We start from the raw sequence: 7,617 nt of genomic DNA, 5'->3' as shown, positions 1-7,617 counted from the left end.
GAAACCGAACAGAACTGAGCACGTGTCGCGAATAATACCGTAAGACAATCCCAGCAAGTGGTATATCTGGGAGCTTAACAACATCCCGGGCCAAATGATGATCCTGTTCGGATGGCCTGTTATTTTATTATACTAACGAAAACCAATAAAACTAACCCATAAACTGATATCAGCTGCCAACTTTATTACACCTGTGCAAACCCCATTAAGTACATGCATATACATATATATAATTTTGATCAGCATCAAAAACCCGGTCTGATATAGTATAATCCGTTTATCCTTCTTTTTCTATGCCAATGAAACTACCCACAATATCTCATCATCATGCTTAATAGGAATACATATAGGAATATAAATTTGGAAATATTGAAATATATTCCTAAGCAGCTTGTTTGTATGTAATTATATTTAATCTCTAGCACATGGAAGATCTCCTGTTTCTTGCGTCTTGTAAGAGTTTTTCTTTAAACTAGTTTTTAGCCCCCTATCAAATTCCTTAAGCAACTATTTCTTAGCCTGAACCCGTTAAAAATGAAAAGATAGCGTTTCTTGTTTAAATGTATGTAACAGGCCGGAGAAGAATATAAAGTAAATCGATCCCTAAAAATAATAACATATATTACGAGTCGATCTAGACATGCCCTACTGCTAGTCTGTCTGATCTCAGAAGGTGCGCCAGCCAGAGACTTGAGAATTGCAAAAAAAATATATGTATTCGATATATATATTCATTTCGATATCTGCTTCCATTTGTATTATATCGATAGATATCGATTTGAAGGCTTGATTTTTAAAGCATATCTCGAGGAATATAAGAGCTAGATACACCAAATTTGAAATGTAGATATTCGCTTCGCATATACAGATACAAAATCTATCCGCCTTCTCTAGAATGGGAAAAAGGCTCATTCCTGAAGTTAGAGCCTAGCCATAAATGCCATATGGAAGCTTTGCAAATGTCATAAAGATCCGATTATAATATTTTGATGTAATCCAACTTTTGAGCTTGATTATGTTGAACTTCACATAGCCCTAGCCAGAAGTAAAATGTGTGCAATTTTAAGGTTTTGCCAGGCTTCAAATCGGATGTGTGTCTACATTTATTTGCTGAGTACGGTCGAAGGGCAACCCTTTCCCGTGGATTGGTGGGTAGGTAGAAATGCGACCTTTGCTCTCGTTGCAGTCGCAATTTTAAACGATTTTAACCCGTGACCGCTTTGGCCATTGTTTATTGCCTAATTTGCGGTTAAATTTTGATTTCGCCACAATATGATTTCGTTTTCGATTTGTGCATTTCTCAGACAGATTGAGATTTATGTGTTTGTGTGTGTTTGCCAATAAATCTTTTGAGAGTGTGCGAAACTTTTGGCGCGCTGTGCACCGACCAGGAAAACAAAAACAAAACACAAAAAACAGCAGGAACAAAGCAGATGAGAGACGTGAGAACAGAGGAACTGCAATCAGTCAAGGGTCAAACTCATATATAGCATGACTTTAGCCGAACAATAAGGTTCGACGATACAGTTTACGGCTCGAAGCAAAACTTCCACTTCGTGAATTTCGTTTTCCACTTCTATGAACCCAAAGTTCAAGCCAAAGAGGATTCGATTTTCGTTTAACATTAAGACTTTCTTATATTTCCCTCATTTTCCACCAAATTATGTGAAACATTTCAACAATGAATATACTCAAAGGAACTACCAAGCGGACGTCGATTTCCCCCTTTTTCCACCCAAAGGGGATTCGATTTTCGTTTAAGATTACGACACATTTTGTTATTCCCCTCATTTTCCACCGATATATGTGGATGATTTCTGTAATTCGATTCGATTTTCGTTCAAAGTTTATGCTTTTTGTCATTCCCGTCATTTTCCACCGAACTGTGTGAAACATTCTTACAACGAATTAAAACTTCGTCCATTCCGCGCATTTTCCACCCAAGGAGGTCTTACTGTGCTCTTCGAGCAAATAAGCTAACTACTGTGACAAATTCTTCCAGCTCTTACGCTTTGAGCGTTGATCATCAATCAGTCAGTCCGTCAGTCGGTTCGTCAGTCTGTCTGTCAGTCCGTCTGTGTGTATATTTGTGTGTGGCAGACATTAATCATATAAACAGAAGCAGTTAGTGGGTAAGTTTTGCCCGGTTTATCGCGGGCAACTGATCTGCTAATGACGACTAGCGAGCTGCGCTAGTGCAGAAAATCAATTAAATATCCGAATACCCGAAAATGTTTACATGTAATGAAGGACACCCGCCCCGACCACACCGCAGGACCCGAACAACCGAGCGACGCAACGCAACCCCTCGGCCCCGGGTCAAGCACAGGTCATTCGCGTAATGGTCAACTGTCAATGTCCGGAGCCGAGCCAGATGCATATCGCACCACCGGCTACCGACAACCACAAGCCCACGCGTCTAACACATTAACACAGTGCCTGCAGGGGGAGGTAGGGCTGGGGGGTGTAGGTATAGTTGGGGGGGGTGGTGCAGTTTTCATGTCGATCTTAACTTTATGACATATGAAAATTTGTTAACCGTTTCCATATGTTGTTGGGTTAACTTTCAGTTGTCTCCTTGTGTATTGTCTCTGACATTTGACGTTGACAGTTTTCAATTAGTTTTTCCATTTCCTAATGCATTTGTCGCATGCTGCAGGCCATTTTCTCGCAAGTACCCGGAAGTCGAACACTTGCCTCAACTTCAGCTTTTACTTTAATCAAACATGAGATCTGTTTTTAATAACTGGGCCATAAAATCAGTTAAATGCCTTGATCCTTGAACTAAACTTCCAGCTGCCTATTGAATACACTTTCACAAGGTCTTATGTAATGGAAGACCTTGCATAACTTCGGCCTTTGCAGTCCGATCTTTAGGCAATTTTCAGGGCTTGCTTGTGGCATACAAATGTGCGTGTATACCCAGGCCCGAGTCTGTAATTTTAATATTGGAAACTGAGAGAATTGAAATCATTTAAAAAATGTGTAAAAAAACCAAGTCCAAGATATTGATTGATGGAAATGTGAGGGGAAACACAGGCAAATGAATAAACACCTTCTGCGTTTGGCATACGAGAAAACATATTTTAAATTTTATGCCTCCAGCTATTGTAATGCTCGAGATTGAGGCATTCTCACAGGCCTAGGTCGGGGTCGGAGTCGCTTTGAATGGCATCTTGTCGGTTGCACAAAACGGAATAGAGATACATTTTGTGCTGAGCTTGAAATGACGTCGATTACAAGCCATAAATACACATACATAAATCTATTGTGGGTTACCCTAGGTCCAAGCGGGCCTTGATTTATGTGCGACAACTCAATTCGGGGGCAAAGCTGACCAAAGCTCTTTACACCGAATTTGTGTCACAGAATCAATTGTCCACGACACGGCAAGAGGGGCGAGGGGAGGAGGGGGGGGAGGGATGGGCAATAAAAACAAGGGCAACAACCGCCCTATTTTCACAGACCTCAAAGGGGTCAGCTGAGCTGCCTCCCTCCCTACTGCCGCGGGACAATCGCAGGCAGCGAATCTTCTGCTCCTCCCGCTGATTTTCCTTTTCGTTTGGCTTTTCCTTGACAACATTCTGCATAATTTTCCGGTTCAGTGAACTGTCGCCGCGACGCTGATCCTGACCCACGACAAGAGATTCCGCGCTACGTTGACATTCTACATAATGAAGAGGTCAGTTTTGCACGACGTTTCGCCTGTTTGTTTTTGTTTTGATACTGTTCTCTGTTGTTGTTGTTGTTGTTGCTGTTTATTCCTGTTGTAGTCAAAGGATCCTTTAATCCTTTGGCCCGCAACATGGGCGCGAACTTGCGGTTGGTTTCACGCCAGCTGCTGTCTCGCGTTTGTTACGCATCATCATCATCTGAATTTTGGTTCTGTTTTGATCCATTGTCCTGGCAACAGGATGCGCCAGGCTGGCCACAACAACAACAATCGTTAGTGCCCAGTCACATCCTGTCACTCCATTCGCATCCTGCATGATAAATGATAACTGATTTTCCGTTCGGCCCACAACATTCCCAGGCTGCCCAATAAAAAAAAAAAAACACAAAACGGGAGCATCTCGTCAAATGTCAAGCATGGAAAATTGTCAACACGATGTCACAGAATTTTCAATTAAACGACCCAAAGGACCTTCGCCTGGAATGAGAGCCAGAGCGAGAGTTCAAACTGTAGAAAAACAATTTCTCAAAGTTGGTCGTTAGTTAAAGATTATTATTATGATTATACTCTTATCCAATGTGTGTATATTCAGGATCAGGACCTCGAGATCTACAAGTGCTAGAAGCAAAAACCGAAATCTTAAATTTCTATTCCCCTCGAACACACAGGAACTTGGCATATTTTTGCCATAGATCCTCTCAACTCTGTAATATCGATAAATAACGAATTTGAGATTTGCGTTTTTAAGCATTTCTCGAAGATACACCAACTATTTGGTATGTATATAGAGTATTGGAAAGGATCTCAGTTAAAAGACGAGTATATATAGATATGGAAGAGTATCATTTATTATAGACTACAAATATTGAACGATCTCAGTTGAAAGTCTTTTATAATCGGGGTTAGTATCCCTTCATAGATTACGCTCTTTATATAGATTAATATATCTTAAAACTAAAATACAGCCATTTTGTAAAATTTGAAATTATATTTAACTATAAACTGAGCCTTAAATCAAACCGAAAAAACAGCCAAGCTGAAGGCCGAAAAAAATCGTATATTACTTTAAATATTAAGAAAAAAAAAATGTTGACTAATATTCAGCATTAAAAATAAATTGTTTACAGGTGTGGAAACTCAGATGCAAGAACCAATCGAACCTACAAAAATAATTTGCATTCGTAGTCGGGTTTTTGCAATCGTCCAACTATAAGAGCAGCATCTATAACATCGGAAAACTATATGACATCATAAAAAACTGGAAATCGTAGTGCTTATAACATATAAAATGCCATTGGTGAAGAGATGTTGTTCTAGGTTTGGTGACCGCCAGCCAGTCAAACACAATTAAGCCCAATTGTAAAGGGTCACGAAATCGAAATCTACAAAATGGGAAACCTTTTAATGTTGTATTTTTTTTTTTTTTTTTGGATGTGCATTCATGTGCATGTAAATAACTTACATGCAATAAAAATGAACCTTCGTTATGGGACATTCAGTTGCGGACGCGGGGCAAAGGGCAACGCGCTGCCCGCGGGCTGGTTTCTTCGGTTTGACGGACAACCTCAACGCGTTGCGTCCCTCGCGCTGCCTGCAAATCCAATGTTTTCTTAATTAATTTCCGCCGCTTTCTTTGGCAACAGCATCAGGAAGCTGCAGAAAGACCTTTCACCGGGCTACCGAAGTTGAAATACCCTTTGAGCTGTTCCAAACTTCATCCAGATATATATATATATATATAATATTGCGACCTGCTGTTGCCAAGATTTTGAAGAGCTGTAAAGGGAAATGTAAATCATGTAATTGAGCAAGCAAAAAACCAGATTACTTACCAATTGTTTCTATGGTAGCTATATGATATATTGTTCCAATCCGCCCAAGCTCAATATATATTCTACTTTGAGCTAAATAAAGCATCTGTACCAAATTTCATTATGATACCTTCACCAAGAGCTGAGTTCACACAGGCAGCTATATGATGTAGTCTGGGGATCTGACTGGTATTAAGGTATTTTCTTGTTAGAGCTGAAAGATGCCGCTGTACAAAGTTTTGCCATTCTATCTGCACTGGGAACTGAGTTCGATTGGGTATATATATGTCTGGTCTATCAACATTGGACTTTGCTTATAGACTGAGAGCTAAATATATATAAGGAGCAAAATTCAGCCTATTGCGCTCTCTATAACTATGTCGAAGTAATCTATAGTATATATGATATAGTAGTTGCATGTTGTTAAGGCTCTGCCTATATGTCGGGATCCTACAAAAACCTTTTAAGCTAGTTCTAGATATTTTGTGTTACGTCTAGATGATATGGGGGTTCGACATGCATATGACTTATGACCAGTTACAAACAGATATCTTTCGGAATCTAGAAAATAGAGATACTTTTACTATAACGACTCGGCTGATAATAATCAGGACTATATAAATGTATTTTATGGGTTGTTCCTTGTGCAATGCGTTACACATTTGGTTAAAAAGTTGACATACCCATTTGTTAGAGCATCAAACGGAGTCGAGCGGTGCCTTGATTAGCCTGCGAGCTGCCGCGGGTCAACGTGGCTGCCAGCCCAAAAATGGGGTTGCATCTGATCTAATCCAATTACCGTTTGACCGCGCGTTGTTTTAGCTGCCTGCGCCTGCGCCGCCGCCTGTCAAGATGCCGCTGCCAGCGTCGCTGCCAGCGCTGCTGCCGACGCTGCTGCTGCTGTTGATGATGACGTCGCTGGCTGAGACGCTGCAGCCGACAGCTGTCCTTTGGGTGTTGTTTGTTGCCGAGATTTTTCCACTTTTCCCATTGTCTCGCCCTGCCGCCTGTCTCCGTCTGACTGCTTCTTCCAATTGCATCTTTGGTTTCCTTGTTGTTGTATTTTTTTGCAGCAGCAGCAGCATTTTTGGCATGCGCCGTTTGCCGTCTTTTGTCGCGCTCTGCAGCTGCCGCTGCCGCTGCCCTTGCGCATTGTTGCGCATTCCGTCAGTTTCTGTAAAATGTGCCAATTATGCTGCTTATTACCGTTAGAAATTGAAAACAAACGAGCGATAAGAAAAGCAGCAGAGAAACAAAAATCAATTACAGCTGCGCAGCGTCTCGCCCACACACACTCACGCATGCGCACATGTACAGTGGGCGCGTGCGTATAGACTGAAAGAGAGAGAGAGAGAGTGAGTGAATGATGCGCATGCGCAGCGTTGCCAACTTGCAGAAAAGCTTTCAATTGACATATTTTAGGCGCCGGCAACACTGGCTGCAATTTTCTTCAAAAATGCAATTTATTCGCGCAATTAAAAACGCTTTGTACCTATATTATGCAAAAAAAAACGTGAACAATTAGCAGATACCCTGTAGCTGTATGTATACACAAAATCAAACACAAATACAGATAAGAGCGCACGCCGCAATCTACTCTCCTTAGCCGCACGCTACGGAAAATGTATGCTGGATAAACTCCTATTAAATTTAGAGCACACGCACGTATACCCTATTACGAAGACTGTTTCTCAAAAGGCGAAATATTCTCGAACTGTGTATACTGTGCCGAGCGTATGCCAAATTGGATTAAGCCTGTTGCACAACAGCAATATACCCGCAGTTCCCATAGGTACAGGGTATACGGATGGGCTGCAGCTTTCAGGCAAAGTATGTAAATATTTTTGATTAAACAATGCATAACGGGACACCCAAAATAGCGCTTAATTGGGAGAAATAAAGAGAAGGGACACGCACACACACACAAATCAACATTTTCTTATGTTTTTCTTTTTTTTCATTTTTGTAAGAAAAACTCCCTAATTACAAACAAGAAGCTTGTTAGGCAAAAAGGGTTTCAGTTTTTTTTTTTTTTGGTTTCGATTACGTTATCGGATCGCGGCCTGGGAAATGCCAGACAGGTCGCTGTCCCCCCCCCCCCCCCTCTCCGCCACTCACCCCGTCTAATAACGC

At 41.2% G+C, this 7,617-nt stretch overlaps 1 long non-coding RNA gene across 1 annotated transcript; it reads right to left on the bottom strand.

Moving 5' to 3' along the window:
- Positions 1–4,499: 4,499 nt before the first annotated feature.
- On the bottom strand, positions 4,500–5,438 carry LOC116652265 (uncharacterized). The gene is made up of 2 exons (XR_004305248.2): positions 5,136–5,438; positions 4,500–5,055 (listed from the first exon to the last, which is right to left on the bottom strand). It is a non-coding gene; the product is annotated as an uncharacterized lncRNA (long non-coding RNA).
- Between the last annotated feature and the right edge of the window lie 2,179 nt (positions 5,439–7,617).

The sequence above is a fragment of the Drosophila virilis genome, chromosome X (assembly GCF_030788295.1).
Source record: "Drosophila virilis strain 15010-1051.87 chromosome X, Dvir_AGI_RSII-ME, whole genome shotgun sequence".
Classification (NCBI taxonomy): Eukaryota; Metazoa; Arthropoda; class Insecta; order Diptera; family Drosophilidae; genus Drosophila; species Drosophila virilis.
The sequence above is the reverse complement of the archived record's forward strand: the minus strand, read 5'-3'. Positions and strand labels throughout refer to the sequence as shown.